Here is an 18,283-nt window from a genome sequence, read left to right as displayed (position 1 = left end):
ATACCAGTTTCTCCACTTATTTGCCGACTTAATTTATATAAACTCTCCAGGGTTCGGTTTCCATAACATCAAGGAACAACAATAATCCATCACAGCATTTATGAGAAAATATTGTATATGAAAATCACTCACACAATGGCTGGCACATAATGCGTTAATAGTAATAATGATAACAGTAATCCTTATTATCAATAATCACCAATTGGACTACATTGTATTTAATTTTTGCATCTGAGAGAATGTAAGCTCCACAAGAACAGGGGAGTCTGTAACCCAAGCACCTAGAACACCATCTGGCCCATAGTAAGCACTCAGTAAATGTTTGCTGAATGAATGAAGGTGAATCTCAGTATTTGGCATGCCAGGTACTTAGTTACTATTTATCGACAGTTTACTATGTGCTGGGTGTTACACATTTTGTGTCTCACTTAACCCTTACAACAAAAATGTATTATACTATTCATTTTATAAATGAGGAAACTGAGGCCCAGAAAAATTAACTTACTTCCCTAAGCTCACGGAATTAAATGAGAGGGCCAGGATCTGAATCCAGGTTGTCAGTTTTCAACTATTTGTTGAATTAGCTGGTAAGTAATGACTCAGAATTAATTGACAATTTAGTGAATATTCACAGTAGTTAGGGTGAGAGTGATGAGTTACCCTGGGGGTCTGAGTGAATTATTACTAATTATACAACAAAGGAATTGCTGTTTATTTAGTACTTATTAAGTGTACCCATGGTTCTGTGGCAGAGATCAGCCGTGTTCCAGTCCAGGAGTGGAGCCCACGGATACCTTTAATACCTCTGCTGGGGTACAATGAGGAGGGAGTTCTCCACATTTTACAGAGGAGTGGACAAAAAGCTAAAATGTCCCCAGGTTATAGAGAGAATTTGTAAATAAACTGGAAATAAAACCCAAGTCACCTGTTCTCGTCTCACGAGACTCCAACTTTACACAGCTATGGATTTGGAATCCACTGTATCTAGGAAAAAAGTGATATCAAAGCAAGAAAGTAAAAGAAATGTTTTCCTTTTCATAAGACCTCAACTACTAAGATAGTCATCTATTTATAATCAATTACTTCTGAAAGAAAAAACATAAAATAATGACATTAATAGAAACTATTTTGTTTGGAGTAGTTTTTAATTTAAAAATAACTTCATAGAAGCTTATTGTAGAAAGTTTAAAACACAGATGAGAAAAAAAGTTCATTACCACCATATAATCTTTGTGTATATCCTCCTAGTCACTTTTGCATACTTTTATTTTAGAAAAATGAGATGAAACTGTACACAATTTTGAGCTTATGTTTTCCAATTAATAAACTGTAGCTATCCTTATATGTCAGTAAATACATTATTATTATTTTTTTTTTAAAGATTTTATTTTTTTTTTTTCTTTTTCTCCCCAAAGCCCCCCAGTACATAGTTGTATATTCTTCGTTGTGGATCCTTCTAGTTGTAGCATGTGGGACGCTGCCTCAGCGTGGTCTGATGAGCAGTGCCATGTCCGTGCCCAGGATTCGAACTAACGAAACACTGGGCCGCCTGCAGCGGAGCGCACGAACTTAACCACTTGGCCACGGGGCCAGCCCCAGTAAATACATTATTTTTAACTGAGGAATTCCATTGTATTTATATATTTAGTCCCCGTGGTTGAAAAGTCAAGTTGTTTCTATTTCTTCCCCACTATAAACAAGGCTGAGAGGAACACGTTAGAGCTAAATCTTTTTGCAAGTGTTTAATTATTTCCATAGGACAGACTTCCAGAAGTAGATTTGCTGGGACAAAGGGTTGCACTTGGAATTTTTTAATTTGAGCACAAACATCTGTTTTAAATATATTTTTAACTTGTCTTTCACTTCATGTTTAGTTTCCTTTTTAGTATCCAAAACTACGACAAATACATGGCAAGCCCCCGATAGAGAACGGTTGGTTGAGCATCTCATATGTTCCCTTTCTCTCTCTACTTTTCAGGAGAAACAATCTCCATGAGAGAAGAATTAGGAAGGAGTAAAGATGACAACAAAACAAAAATATTGACCCAAAGTGAGAAAGACGAGTTGGCCCCACTAATAGCTAAGGAAATAAAATTCTGTCATCAGAGGCACAGGCGGAACATTGCATTAGGCACGATGGTAAGATTTAGAAAAAATGAATACGTGCGTCCGGTCCCAGCCCTTGAGGAGCTTAAAATTCAATTCAAAAGCAAAATTCTAACTACATGAAAAGATCCAAAGCATAGAACAAGTCCACACACAAAAGGCAGAAGGATAGGTAATTCAGGGAACTGAAGTAATTAGTCAAAGCAAGGAATCATAATGAAAGGATACACTGAACAGTTTATTTTAAATTAAACACTTGAAGAACATTTATGCACAATTTCTGAATGAACACTCAAGGAATTTTCTTTCAGAATATGTCCATTAATTGGAGTTTCATAATGCTTTAGTCAACTGGTTCCACTTTTGGTTTCCTTAAAATTTCTCTAAATTGTTTATAAATTAAATGTTTTAATTTAAAAATTAAAATTGAAATAAAATTTAACTAAAAATTTTCCCCAGTATTTGATTTGTCATCCATACCCAATTCTATTATAATTATTTTTAGACAGTTACTCTTACCCAGTCTTTTCCAAACCTCAGCTTGGTTTTTATAGGAGCAATTCTCTTTTCAAGTTCCTATTTCATATGGACATCAGTCAGCCCCACAGAGGGAATGGAGAAGAGGCGCTCATACAAAGAGCAAAACAGAAGTCGGTACTTCCTTTACACAACATGAGTGCTCCTCAGATCCAATCCAGATGGCATCGACTTAATAATGACCCTTCTGAGGAGCAACGGTGGAACAACTGAATTAAATGTGTAACTTCCGGTTCTCTGTGGGCAGTGTGTTGGAGAGCCAAGGGCAGGCAACATCAACCCTACATGGGAGGAGAGAGCTCCAGAGGACACCGAGGCATCTATGGACCAGGGAGTGATTTTCATCCTGAAAAACTCTTAGAATTTATTGAGATGTACAGGATCAGTAAGTACATTTTAAAAAGTAAAACATGGGAGGCTATAGGCCATAAGATTCCTTCGAATTAATATAAAAATCATACTACACTAGTCTGTTAAAATGCTGCTATCACGGTGAGTAGGACGCCGCTCTGGACTGAAAGTCATGAGCTCTGAGTTCTAGCCCAATTATGCAACCACAAATAGCTCTATGGTTTGTGCAAGTCACAGAGTCCCTCTGAGCTCCCTCTTCCTAAGCTGTCAAATGAAGTGAAGTAGCACCAGGTGATTACTAAGATCCTCTTCAATTCTAAAACTCTAAACTACTCTTTAAGGAGGACCAATAGCATATAAGAAAGAAAAGCAGGAGACATTGTATTTTAGATGTTCCAGTAGCTTATTGAATTAATCTAGAAGAGAAGTGAAAAATCTCCTAATACAATCAGATCTCATTTTATTTTAGAATTCAACAAATATTTATTGAGTGTCCACTCTGTGATGCTGGGGATATTTCACGAAACAAGGGAAATACCTGCTTTCATGGACCTTATAGTCTGCTAAGGGATAGGGACAATTTAACAAGCAATTACAATAAAGTGTGATAATTGCAAAGATAAAAAAAGTAGAATGTTCTAATAGAAAGAGTACGTACGTAACGCAGTATGGCAGGCTTTTTTCAATACAGTTATATCTAATGGGAGACCTGAAAGGATAAGTAGAGGTTCATTAGAAGAGAGCTCGGGGGGACCTGGTCCCAGTGGAGGCAGCACTATAGGAAAAGGTGCAGAGCTGGGAGAGAGTTGGATAATCTGGCATCTGTGGCTGAACTGCCTAGGAGAAGAGATGAAGCGAAAAGAGAAGCAGGAGCTGCATCGTGCAAGGCCTTACAGAACATAACAAGCTTTGCCTATAGCTTCCTGCCAATGGGGGTCATCAAAGACTTGTGTAGGCAAGTGATAGGATCAGATTAACATTTTCCAAAGATCACCCTGGCTGTGACGGGAAGAACAGACTGGAGGGCAGCAAGACCCGAGGCCGAAAATCACTGGGGGGGCTGTTGCAGGCATCTAGACCAAAGATGCTGACCTGGCAGCAGGGATGCGGAGATAGTTAGAAGTGGGGACAGGATGTGGTGATTAAGCAGATGTGGGGGAAGAGGAGTCAAAAATGATTCTTACACTTCCAGCTTAACAAATTGGATAGAAATTTTTCCATTGTGTTTGCTAAGAGGATTGGATATAAGCCTGGAGTTGCTGGCAGGCATTTTGCCATCATTTGGAAACAGGCTGCCTGAGAATGGAGCCAACACAGAAGAAAACAAAGCTAAGAGATAGAGAGAGTGAGGCTGTCTGTGACGTCCTTCTTTTATGTCTCTGGACCAGCTATCCCAGATCTACCACTGGACTTTTCAGGCACAGGAATCAATGCACGCCTTCATTGCGTTTTTGTTGGCGGTTTGGTTGGTTGGTTGTTTAGTTCAATCTGAGTTGGGGTTTTGTCACTTGGAACCAAAGAATCCTGGGAAGAACAGGGACAACGGGGGTAGACAGACCAAGGTAGAAGTACCATCGAAGAAGTGACACAGGAAGACAAGCCCAAGAAGAAAGTAAGAGGAAAAAGAGGAACCTGGGCAAGAACAGGGCCAACAGAAGAGAAGTTTTCAAGGAGAAGCACGCGGTCAGTAAAGTCAAATGCTATTGAGAGATAAGTAAGACAAGGACTAAGACACACACATTGGGTTTAGCAAAAAGGCAGTAGCTGGTAGCCTTTGTGAGCACAGTTTCAGTGGAGTCATGGGAGTACAAGCCAGACTGAAGGGAGCCAAGGAGTTGAGGTGAGAAGAGAAAAAAATTCTAAATCAAGAAGCTGAGTTATGAAGGGGAGGGTTACCAGAGGGAGATGTTTTCAGACGGAGGAGAGAGAGACAGACTGTGTAAAGGCTGATCAGAAGGATGCAGGGAGAGGGAATAGTCAATTGAGAGAGGTCCCTGAGGGGGGGAGGGGAAGGTCCAGAGCACAGGCCAAGACACAGATTTAAAGGTTGGCCCTAATTCAAGGGAAGGATACCTCTTCAGCTGGAACTGGACAGAGAGAGAGAGGACACACGCAGAATTAACTAGACGTGTTAGCGTGGCAGCAGGAACTCAATGGCATTACAGTCTGACAACCTCTGTCTCTCCATAAAGTAGCAGGCAGGGTCCTTTGCTGAGGGTGACGAGAACCCGGCGGCTGGGGGCGGGGGTGGAGATTTAAGGAGAATGGAGGCCATTTGAAAACTTGCTGTGCAGAATAGGAGACAGAGACTAGGAAAACACAGAAGAATTGACTGGAAGCTATGAAGGCCCACCATCATCAGACAGACGTCATTCCACAGTTTTACCAAAATCTGGTAAATCGAAGAAAGGATGGAATCTGAAAGTAAATGTTTGATTATAGTGAGGCAACAGATTTGAAAGGTCTCTTTTATAAATAAAAAGATGTTAGTACTGGGATATTTTTCATTACTGATCTAAAAGAGGAAGTTTTAAGTTTGCTGAGATGACACTGGGCTTTCCTGCATAGTAAACTGCGATAAACTGTTTATCTGATGGAGATAAACCATGGGAAGATCTCACGAAATGGTGTCACGGAGCCCAAAGTGGCCAATAAGATTCAGCAGGCTAGAATATGATAATGAATCTGGGTTTAAAAAAAAAAAAACAACCTCAAACTGTGCTTGTAAAATAAAGATTTTGAGATCTCAGTGACCGCCCAAATAAGTGATCAAAGTTACCGGCAACAATTCTCTTAAAAGCACATAGAACCCTCGGTATGAGCAAATACCAAACACCACAAGGCTATCAGATGAGGTCCTTCCCAGTGTCAAGACTCTTAAGTTTCAGTTGAGTGTGATAAGAGTTTGTGAGACATCTGTATCTGAAGGACCTCATCTACGGGCTACACGAGCCATCTATATTTTCAAGTTCTAGCCTTATATTTAGTTTCATCATCAACAAAGTTTTTGGACCATCTTGTCTCAGCCCTTCCTGAATCATCTTCTTTGAATTACAACGTAGTCTTGTGACATCTATCTTCAGAGAGGTATGATACAAATACTCTGTTTCAGTAGTGCTTTTTGTCTTTTAGAGTCGGGTGTCTTTCCTCCTGACTTATTCAATATTCTTTATAAAGGAAAAACAAACGAAAACAAAAAGGCAGGAATTTTGCCACCCAAGGTCTTCGTTGCCTGGGTCATTTCTTACCTGTCACTTCCAGGTTCTTGAGCTGGAAAGTTCATTACTCCTGGCCCTTCCGAGTATTCTGATTCTCCATCTCAGCCTTCACACATTTAGGTGATCGTGTCCCAGAAGCAAGGTGACATGCTAAGATTACAAAATTACCCCTAACCTTGAGGATTCATAGACTTAGTGAACAATGCCAAAACAGAGCGACAGGTGCTGTGACAGGAGTTAGAAGGGGCAAAAAGGCGGACGTGATCATCTCTTCCAGGATGAGCAGAGTCAGGAAGCCTCACCACGGAGGTGGCATTTGAATAGAGTCTTGAAGGATGAGGATTTCTCCAGGCAGTGAAGGTACGCAAGGGTGGGAAGCAGAGGGAACAGTAGAGTATAAAAAAGCATGAGAGGTGGAACAGGCTTACCTCTGGGGGCGGTAAGTTGCTTTCCTGAGTGGAGCACAGGGTGTAGGCAGAGGTTGGAAGATGAACCCAGACAAGTCAGAAGGGACCAGACCAGACATTGTATAGCTTAAGAGCAGTTAAGAAGTTTGAACTTCATCTTGGCCCAGGTGTAAATCAATCATTTTTTCCCTTGGCTTAGCTTAGATAAGATTAGAATTTTTGAAAGAGAATTTTTGCTAAAACACAAAGGGAAAAGCAAACAAATACAAAACGAAAAGCAAACATACTAAAGTATAAAAATGAACAGTGCACAGATGCCAGATTTCTTAGCCTGCTTCATTACATCTTAGCCCCAGACTGGCTTAGCTTGTAGACAGATGGTCCAGCCCAAGCTCTCTTTCTCTCTTCAACCCGTCCAAGTTGGCCCTGGAAGAGCCTACCACACCCTCAATCCACTGACCCAAACACGAGGCCAGTGGGATTTTTGACCCTTCTAAATCCCATTTCTTAATATTCACCCCTGGGCAGTCTTGCCTATAGAGAGGTAGGCTGAGTTTCTATTCTGTAGCTGTCCTGGCCCCTGGAGGTTTTATTCTAGATCAGGGGTCAGCAAACACTCTGTAAAGGGCCATGTAGGAAATATTTTTGAGGCTTTGCGGGCCATAGGTATTTCTACCACAACCACTCAACTCTGCTGTTGTGTCATGAAAGCAGCTATAGACAACACGCGAACAAAAGGACATAGGTGCCTTCCAATAAAACTTTATTTATGGACACTAAAATTTGAATCATTTTCACATGTCATGAAATATTATTCTTCTTTTGATTTTTGCAACCATTTAAAATAGGTAAAAACCATTCTTAGCTCACCGACTGTACAAAAACAGACAGTGGGCCACATCTGGCCAGTGGACTCTTCCAACCACCATTCTAGGCACTAATTCCCAGGGCAAAGATGGCCTCTTTCACTTTTACCTAATCAGTTTATTATTATGACTGATACTAAGAATACTTACAGATATCACATGTAGGGCACCTACTAGGTGCCAGGTAGTAGGTACTACAGACAGTTGTTTTAAAGAATAAACAAAACAATGCATATAAAACCCTTAATATAATGCTTCATCTGAGCTAAGCATCAATAATTGTTAGCTACTATTAGTATTTATTTTTGTTTACACATCTTATCTCTGATCGGTAAAAGGACTCATACAAGGTAGATATTAATATCCCATTGAGGATCAGAAAAATTAAGTAATTTGTGAAATCACATAGCTAGTAAGTAGCAGAGCTAGGATTTGAATCCAATTTCTCTGATTTCAAAGTCCGTGGCCTTTCCACTACATCACAACCTCCTGTTTGGTTTATCGGAAGCATATCCCCCAGCTGCTTGTTAACTGCTGGTCTCCCCACCAGCAACGGGCATTGTCGTCCCCAGAATCTGCCATCTTGTGTCAAGAGTAGCACAGGACTCATTCTAGTCTTGCTTCAAAGCTTAAATGTCTGTTGGACCACTTAGCTCTTATTTCTTGCCAAGAGATCCTCTACCCCATGAGAACAGTAAGGATGACCGAGCTCAATGGACAATTAGGCCTTTTCTGGCTCAGCTGTCCAATTCTGCCCACTCTCCAGCTTCTTCTGATGACTCATCCTTAGGTAACTTCCGAAAATGGCTCTCCCAGAATCTTAACAACACAGCATTCTAACAGAAAAATACTTCACACGTTCAGTAATAACTCCAGATAGTTTCCACCAAAGGTAAGAATAGTGTCATTGCATGAAAACCATTCATCTGCATGACGTTCTCAGTGTTGTCCTTAAAATGTTACTGAAGATGTTGTCCACTGCTTCAAAATTGCACTCAAGATAGCCCACGTGCTAAGTCCTTCCTTGAATTTAGTTCCAGAAAAACAAAGTCTTCTCTATAGTTGAATCTGTACATGTTATCTTGCCAGAATAAGAAAATGATATAACCCAACTTGTTTCCTCTTCTATCGTGGCTTCCAAGAAACATAAAGCCAAATTCCATGCCAAAACGTCTCATCTCAGGATGCCTAGTGGATCTATTTCTGCTTCACGGCTATGACCACTTTTATGTTTTACAATTTTAAAAATAGCTAGGATGCCCTGTGTGTCTCCTATATGCCAGGCACCATGCCTTTCCTCACAGGCCCCTCCTTCTTAAGTGGTTGCAAATCTGGTGCTTGTTTTACTAAACCACCCCAGTACCGTATTTTTTAAATTATGTTTTACCTTGCATCCTACACCTCAGGTCTCCTGGAAGGGGGCAGGTCCAAATATTGGATTTAAAAAAAAGGGCTCTATTTACATTTATGCACATATTTGTCAAGAGCCAACCTGGCTCTATCTTTACAGGCCACAGGATGGGGACATCATTCCATGAAAACTGGGGGTTTTCAGACTGCACTGTTTTCCACATCTCTCTCTCGCTTTGTACGTCTGCTTGTCTCCGTGTGTCACTCTTTTTGTCTGTCTTTCAGGGTTTCTGCTGCAGATATCACTCTGATCCTCCATTGCAGGCATTAAGAACTGCAGGTGGTCCCCACACTCTCTCTGTGCCAGGGGCAAGTTACATGAGCATGACTCCAATCCTTCTGCAGCTGCAGCCCCTAGACATGTTTCCTAATGAGAATCCGTTAGCTCTAGGTGGCTTCCTCATTGGAACTGCAACTCTCTTTGGTATCTGGCACCCTCCCACTGTACCCCGTATCACTTCCCCTCCAGCTCCACCTATTCCCCTACTGACCTGTCCAGGAGCCAACGGAGGCGTATGTAACTCAGGAGTTTATGTCCAAGGGTGACTGGCAGAGCATCTAGAATAAAGCTGGCAGACAGCTAGCTGTTACTAGACAGAAAAAGTGTAAAGTGGAGAGGATATCTGGCACAACATAGGCGCTCACATATTTGATAATGAATGATTGAACAAATTCCAACTTCTCACCACTTTCTCATCTTGTTACCTAGACAAAGCCAGCAATCGAACACCAAATTCTAAGCACGTGAATCTCTTCAGTAATTGTAATCCTACAAATTTGCTGCTGCAAGGCTAATAAACATGGAAACTTGGTTTCTCTTTCTGCTTAAAAAGAAAAGGCCAGAGCACACCTCTGTCTGTCAGCTCAAAGAGGTTCCTCGTCAGTGCCAGGCACCACTGGTTGGCAGAAACCAGTTTTTGCTTCGAATTCTCCCTTTGCCTGAACTTGCTCAGTGACCCTGGGCAAGTCACTTGATAACTCTGGGCCTCACTGTTGTCATCTGCAGGTGGAAGCTCAACTAAACAGTTTCTGTGGTACCTTCCAGCTTTATACTTCTGTGATGTGTCCTCTAGGAATCCAGCCAGCATTCTTTCCTTGGGCTGGGTTTTATGAGATGTCTGTTTTAATTTTTGATTTGCATTTCGTAGTCTTCCTTATCATTAATTTATCACAGGGCCCCAGACTTTGGTTAGCTGATCACAATGTGATGCTCAGTGGGACTTTTTTTGATGGTAAAATACACACAACATAAAATTTACCATTTTAGCCATTTTTAAATGTACAGTTCGGAGGCATTAAGCACATTTACAGTGTTACACAACCATCACCACCATCCATCTCCAGAACACTTTCCATCTTCCCAAACTGAAACTCTGTACCTGTTAAACAACAACGCCCCACCCCTCCTTCCCCCAGGCCCTGGCAACCCCCATCCTACTTTCTGTCTCTATGAATTTGACTACCGTAAGTGAAATCTAACAGTATTTGTCCTTTTGTGACTGGCTTATTTCACTTAGCACAATGTCCTCAAGGTTCATCCATGCTGTAGCATATGTCAGAATTTCCTTCCTTTTTAAGGCTGAGCAAATATTCCATTGAATGTATACACTACATTTTGTTTATCCATCCATCCATCCATCAATGGACACTTGGGTTGTTTCCACCTTTTGGCTATCGTGAATAAGGCTGTGATGAACATGGGTGTACAGATACCTGTTTGAGACCTTCCTTTCACTTCTTTTGGGTATACACCCAGAAATGGAATTGCTGGATCACATGATAATTTATGTTTAATATTTCAAGGAATCATCACACTGATTTGTTCAATAGGACTCTTAAATGCAGAGACAGAACTGCTTAAGAAGTGGGGCATTGTGGTCTTATTGCCATGCTGACTCCTGAGAAGTGTGTCCAGGGCGTAGATTTGCCTAGAAGGGCTGTCTTGCTTCATTCTCTAGAAGAGTAGGACCCCCCTATCGTTCACAACGAGTTCTGCACTAGACACTGGACCTGGGGCTGACCCTGACCCTGCCTCAGTATCAACTTCTGTAAAGTGGGCTCATAATACCTAATCTGAAGGATTTTTATAGGGTTAGAGGTAATGTACACAAAGCACAGGCAAGCACTTACAAAACGAAGAGGGGACTCTTACCCTACTGACAGCAAAGGCTGGTTATGACAATCACAGAAAACAATGTATGAGAAAGCGGAAGTTGGTGAGGCCTTCCACAAATGCTAAGCCCTCATCATTTCTTTCCTAATCACTGCTCCAGCCTTCTACCAGTTCTTCCTGCCTCTTGGCCTCTTAAGTCCGTCCTTCACTCAGGCTTCAGAGTGAGCTGCCTAAAGCAGATACGATCCTGTCAATCTCCCGCTAAAGTTTTCAGTGTCTCCCCGCCCCTTACGAGGTCTTCTTATGATCTGACCCCTGCCTCTCTCTTCAGTCTCACCTCTTATCTTTCGGGCCCTCATATCTTGACACTTACCTCTATGGTTTTGCTAAGGCTTGTCCCTCTTCCTCCAGCAATCTTTCCCTACTCCTGGCTAAAAGTCAGTCATCCTTTATTGCTAATTTCAGGCACTAACTTTTCCAGAAGGCCTTACCCAACCAACTCCACCAAAATGGAATAGGAACCCACAGCATCAGGAGCAGAAATCTATCACCATAACAAACAAACGTTGTATTATGATTATCTGTGCATTGATTTCCTCAACTAGATCAGCTTCGTAAAGTCAGGGATTCAATTATTCTCCTTTGTATTTCCAATCTTAGCACCATGCTAGGATGTTTATTGAACAAATATCTGATATAAATAGGGTGGGTTTTTTATTATTGGAAAGTTAGGATAGTTCACATATGATTAGCTCTCTCGAGTTAATCAGAACAACAGCTTCTATAGTCTCATATTACATGACTATATTAGAATAATTAGTATCATTATATAATGAAGAATTTTTTAAAAAATTGGCACCACAAAGATGGAAGCTAAAGGGGAAATATTTTGAGGTACTTTCTCTATCCCTTTCTCCCTCCAAAATAAGTGGTGTGTGTTTAAATTGAGCTCCTGGGGTCTTCATGGTTCTTGCGAGAGATGCTCTGGCTTCCTCATTGTCTGAGAAATATCCTGGCCCCTATTCATATGGTCCTGCTGACGCAGCCCCCAGCACGAGATCATCCCTGCAGCTATTTTTCACTAGGAGTGGGCTAAAGCAAGGAGTCCAGTCTTGCACTTAGTAGGTGCTTGATAAATATCTGCCCAAGAAATGAGTAAATTACGAGCTGCTTGTTTGCACTAGCTCTTGTAAACTCCAGTCTGTGGCTAGAAGTCAATTTGTTAGTCTACCTCCTTCAGAAGCAAGAACTGAGCCAGCTGTGCCGTTTTTTGAAGTAATAAGGCCATCGGAAGGTTGTAAAAGCAATGTGCCAACTGTTTAGATTAACCTAAAGTGCATATATTTACAGTTGATGTGGGAAACACTTAATCAGCTTATTTTTAGTTAGCCCATGAATTGGTATTTCAGTTTCTTTATGTGGGTGTTAGTGTCTTTCCACATGAATCTCTTGAGGCTACGGGCTTACTGGTGCTTGCTGTCTACTGTGCAAAGTTATCTTTAACACAGCTTTAAACGGCTCCTTTTAAGGTTCAAATGGTGCCTTCCAGTTCTTGTGGATGTTGGTGACTATTAATGACTTACTAGATTTTGGTTTTATCTTTTGGGTTTATCGCCACTCACCAAGGACCTCACGATGGGAATCACTGATGTATACTAGCTAAGACAATTTTCTGTTCTTCCTTTGAATCTTCTAAAGATTTGTATCCTTTTACTCACAAATACACAAAGCTTTTAAATGAATATTAATATTAGATGGAAAATACAATTAGTTTCTGAATAGAACATATTATACATAAGGAGTAATTCATAATTTCATATTTTGATAGAGAACTGACACTTCTGGAGGAAAGTACCCAGAGACAGGGTTAAGGACCATTAAGAATTTCTGCTTAGGGGCCGGCCCCGTGTCTGAGTGCTTAAGTTCTCACGCTCCACTTGGGAGGCCCGAGGTTTCACCGGTTGGGATCCTGGCTGCAGACATGGCACTGCTCTTCAAGCCATGCTGAGGCAGCATACCACATGCCACATGCCACAACTAGAAGGACCCACAACTAAAAATACACAACTATGTACCGGGGGGCTTTGGGGAGAAAAAGGAAAAAATAAAATCTTAAGAAAAAAAGAATTTCGGCTTAACAAAGATTTAGAATCCTAACAATTCTTAGACTGACTTCTTTCCTTGGGTATAGGGCAGGTGACAACAGTTTGAAAAAAATTTCTTATTTTTGATTGTTATCTCAAATCAAGAGGTGTGTCTAGCAAAAAAAGAATCCGCGTTCATTGATAGCATTTTCCATTTGAAAGGAGCAACAGAGACAATTTAATTGTCCAACCTTCTCTTCTTAGATGCAGAAATGTTCTAGAAGCAAGCTTGCGTGATTTCCCATCATCTGCCTTTTACTATCAGCTAATTTATTAAGTAGGATCATGCTGCTGAAGAATATATCTTCTAGCTAGTTTTGCCAGTTTTAATTTCTATTACTAAGCAGTAAACTAAACTGCTTGGATTTCACAAGTAAAATCAATGAATTGATATTTATTGGAATAGACATAATATTGGGTGAAAGTTTAAAGGAAAACATACCTTTCAAAATATCATTGATTTTACACTGGGGATAGGGACCAGAGGATTCAAGTGCTTCTCTGAGTCTTTAGAAGTGGGCAAAGGTGGAGTCACCCTAGAATTGTAGCTGGGGCTTTCAGGTCGGCATTATTGGAGGTTGGCATTATTACCAAGGGGAGAAATAGGGTAAGAGAAAGTGAGCCCGAATGGCTGGAGCCATGCAGTGTGACCCAGAAACAGGCTGGGGAGCACAGACACCGACAGTCTTAAGCTATCCCAGGCGCCCTATATTCCAGTGCTTTATATCTGCCCAACTTTACTTTTTGAAAAGCTTTGTGGGATCCCCAAACTAGAGTCAGCTGTACTGTAAGGCGCTCCGGGCTGTGGCAGCAGCGACTGTTGGGAAGCAGGGTCCTGGAGAGTAGTGCTGGTATGCTGCGTTTTGGGGTCTATTAGAACTTGAGGGCACCCATTGGCTTAGATCACAGGATACTCACCTCCTGATAGGGTGGCGGAGACGCGGCACGTGACAGACGCCGCTCACTAAGTACCCGAAACAGCGGGGGCGCGAGACCCTCCCCCCCCCCCCCCCCCGCTATGAAAGAGACCCCTACGGTCATCTAATTTTTCCTGAGTTCCCACACATGCACACATCGCAAGAAACCCAGCCCACACCCATCCAAGTTCTCACACATTCTAACCCCACCCCAGAGTTTGCGTCCATACACAAGACACAGGGATGAACCAAGGGCTTGAAATTACCCCCCACAAACTCCCCCAGTCAGGCTTCCAAAGCCCAGCAGTCTGGAGGGACAGGGAGAAAGGGACGCAGACAAAAGAGTTTTGAAATAGATGCCTCCGAGCACAGCTGGTTGCTCCATCTCTAAATTTTGGCAGCTTAAGACTTCTGTTTGCACAACTAAGAAAAGACTTCACTCCCCACAAAGGGATGTCCGGAAGAGCCCCCTTACCTCGCACAGCGCCAGGTGGAGAGGACTCCGAGGCTCGGGAGGGCGCGCCGCGAGCCGGGGCGGCGGCCCGCAGGAGGCACCGGGCGGGGACAGCGGCGGCGGCTGCAGCCCCGCCCCCAGCCGCCCCGCAAACCCCGGGGCTCGGCGCAGCAGCCGCAGCTCGGTCACCTCCCGGCGTGCGGACTCAGACCCGCTGCATTGTGGGAAGTCAGCCCGAAGCCGAGCCGAGGCTGACCCCTGGTGGGCGCGGATCCAGAGCGAGCCCTGAGCCCCGCGGTGGGGGCGCGGCGGGACCCGCCCGAGGGGCAGCCCGGCCCGGCCCGCCGCTTGGGGCCAGCCCCGCGAGCTAGCGTGCGCTGCATATCGCTCACATCTCAGGAAAGTATAAAAATAAGCAGATGCCTTCAAAGTGCCTGGGGCTACCTGCCTAGCCGTGACATAAGTGAAAAACTAAAGCAACGTTAAGACTAGGGAAAGCTTTTCAAACTAGGGGAAATAATTTTAAAATTATAAAACTAAATGACGTCAAGATGATGGAGAAGCCTGCACACTCAGTTTTTATTTCTGGTGAAACCACAGATGGGCTCAATCTGTCTGGAGAATACTGGAATGGAGTAATATGTCACAGGAACCAGGAAACTGTGTCACCCAGGAGTTTCTGTTCTGGGTATATACCTCAAGGAAGTATTCAAATGTAGTAAAAAAAAAAAAAGTAAATTATACAAAAATATTCATAGTGAAAAATTAGAAAATAACAAATGGTGAATAATACGTGAGAGGCACAAAATAATATGTGGCTATTTAAATAAGCATAGGAACGTTATCACTATGTAGAAATATTTTTATCAGATAATGTTAAATGAAAAACGTAGAACACAAGAAAGCACACGGCCAGTCATCCCAACTATTTGAAAATACGTGTGTTGACAAATGCAAAAAGAAACTTCAGAGCCATGAAAATAGAGTTTAATGTGTCTTACGGTGTTTTATTTGTCTTAAGTAACTTTTAAATATTTCTAAGTTATTGGGACTATAGTAGTTCTAAATTTAGATAGCACTGCAGTATTTCGGTTCCCCTCCCCCCACTCTTAAGTAATAAAAAAAGTTACCTAAAACGAAAGATTCTGAGGCTTTAGTGAACCATGACAGTTTTGCTTGTCTGCAAATCCTGGTGAATTTACAAGAAAAGTAAATTCATGGTCGATTGTACTGTCTGCTAAAACCTGTAACAAAGGACTACAGACTGGGGCCTTAAACAACAGAAATGCATTGTCTCACAGCTCTGGAGGCTGGCAGTCTGAGACGGAGGTGCAGGCAGGGTTGCTGCCGTCCCAGAACTGAGGGAAGGACCTGCTCCAGTGGGTCTCTGGGTTTGTAGATGGCCATCTTCACGTTCTCGTGGCGTTCTCCCTGCAATGCTGCCTGTGTCCACATTTCCTGCTTTTATAAGGACGCCAGTCATATTGGATTAGGGGCCACCTACTCCAGTATGACCCCATCTTAACTTCTACATCTGCAATGGCCCTATTTCCAAATGAGGTCACATTCTGAGGTACTGGGGGTTAGGACTTCAACTATGAATTTTGTGGGGAGACGCAATTCAACCCACGACAGGGAGAAGGAGCTTGAGGTTCAGAGTGTAATCGTAAGAAAATTACATCCACCTAATGACAAAAACAAAAGCAACAATGTATGCAATCTCAAATGTATCAAAGCCCTAACACCATAACACAGTAAAACCAAGTTGGTTACATCTTTCTCCTTTCTGCCCTTCAACACCTTTCAGCCCTTCCAGTTGAAACTAGGAGTGTCAGTGAGACACCATTCATTGAGAATCGTAGAGAGTGTGACTGATGTGTCCGGCTCCCACAGGAGGTGCTTGGAGAAGACTGTCCAAATGCCTGGGAGGGGGGCGGCATCGCTTGCATTCGAACCTCAGGACCATGGGCAGAGGACGCGGGTTGAGAATTACAGGAAGCTGGATCCCCATCGTGGAAGGGCACACACGCTCCCTCCTGCTGAAGAGCTCTGCTTTAGTTCAAGAGGCCAATAGAGCCATCTCAGCCTGGGGAGGGTACCCTACAAGGTGGAACCCAGTCTTCCTGAACTGAGCCAGCCTCTCCCAATTAGCCCTACCACATGGGTGGGATGCGAAGCTTTAGATTTTCAGGAGCCCTGCCTCCTGCCTTCTGAGGTGATGGGACCCAGATCCCTGAAAGAAATGAAGCCCTGCCTAACACTTCCAGATCAGTTTTTTTCTTTTTCTTCTGAAAGAACCAGAAGCCCAGTCAGTGGTGTACTGACGAAAAGGACAACTGGCTCTCCAGAAAGAAAAGCTCTGATTTGTGATGTTTGCAGATTTCTGTGCTGTAAATACTCCCACCACGGCTTATTTCAAGCTACCAACATGAGGTCCGTGAACACAGAGGTGGGGCCCCAGCACACCCTGTAATCGGCTTAACAGAGTCTCAGAGTCGGGAGGCTGCCAGTGGGGAGCCGGATCCGAGAGCATCCCAGTGAGCAGCCGACGGGGGGGCATCCCTTTTGGGTTAGGAGCACAGTCTCCAACTGGGCCGCAGTGCTGGTGGGGAGCCATGGGCAGTGGGGTGGCCCAGTGAGAAGCAGGGTCTACACACAGCCTCCAGAGCAGTGGGGCTGGGGAATGGACAGGGAGACCAAAGACAGCAGGAGGAAGTGCATTCTTTCAGAGCTGAGAGAGGCTCACCCCGTCTGGGTAAGAGAAGTAGGACAGGCAGCTTCAGAGTACAAGTGAGCAATTAGAATCTTCTCAGACCGAGGGCTTAGTGGTTAAGTTGGCATGCTCTGCTTCGGTGGTCCAGGTTTGTTTCCTGGGTGCAGACCTATACCACTTGTCTGTCAGTGGTCATGTTGTGGCAGCGGCTCACATACAAAAAGAGGAAGATTGGCAGTGGACATTAGCTTAGGGCAAATCTTCCTCAGCAAATAAAAAAAAAAAAGGAATTTTCTCAGACTGAAGGGAAACACCCATCTTTTGTTTCCCTTATTAGGGCATTCTCCCTGAGAGGACCTTGCCAGGAAGAGAGACATTAGGTTAGAGTGTCCAGGGCTCACTCAGGTGATTCTCATCACTGAGCTAAATGCCACCTGGGCTTTCTCCCAGTTTCAGGACTTGGTATCAGCCCCCTGGAGGACACACCTGTTAGAGCAGGTAAAGCTTGTGTGAAGGCAGGAAACAAAACCAAGAGAACCGGGTGGGTCTCCTGTCACTTAAACTGGATCTTAGGGGCCCTGTATATGCTGCTGGTTGGTGGTGTCCCTGGGCTACGGCTTATTATTTCTTGCCTAGCCTAACCCAGCAGTGTTATAACTCGTCCCTCTGCTTGCAATATTGTTCTTGTGCGATACCTCCCCACACTTGCTGGAGTGAGTTTCCTCATGGGCAAACCAGATCATACATAGGTTCCTTCCTGCTTGAAAATTCTTCCCTGGGTTGAGTCGAGTTCCCTCTCTTTTGCACGGGACATGAGGCTTTTCCTGATCAGATGTCTGCTCATCTCTCCAGCCTTATCTGCTGCCCCGCTCCTGGTGACTTCTCTTTGGCTAGGTTGCCATTCCCAAACAAGCTGGGTTGGCCTGATTCTAGGCCTTCATACGTGTTTTTCCACTTAGTTTTCGCTCTGTGCCTAGTTCCATGGGTCTATTTCCATGCCAGGCATCTTGAAGCACGTCTATAGTTTTATTATGAAACCCACGAGGT

At 43.3% G+C, this 18,283-nt stretch overlaps 1 long non-coding RNA gene across 3 annotated transcripts in view; it reads right to left on the bottom strand.

Annotated features, from left to right (window-relative positions):
- Positions 1 to 14,682, bottom strand: part of LOC139082039 (uncharacterized) — a 52,099-nt gene extending 37,417 nt beyond the window's left edge. For all 3 annotated transcript variants that reach the window (XR_011537704.1, XR_011537702.1, XR_011537705.1), the window contains exon 1: positions 14,545 to 14,682. This is a non-coding gene — a long non-coding RNA (uncharacterized lncRNA). The remainder of the gene's footprint in view (positions 1 to 14,544) is intronic.
- Positions 14,683 to 18,283: the final 3,601 nt, after the last annotated feature.

The sequence above is a fragment of the Equus przewalskii genome, chromosome 2 (genome assembly GCF_037783145.1).
Source record: "Equus przewalskii isolate Varuska chromosome 2, EquPr2, whole genome shotgun sequence".
Classification (NCBI taxonomy): Eukaryota; Metazoa; Chordata; class Mammalia; order Perissodactyla; family Equidae; genus Equus; species Equus przewalskii.
This window is presented reverse-complemented; position numbering and strand designations above follow the sequence as displayed.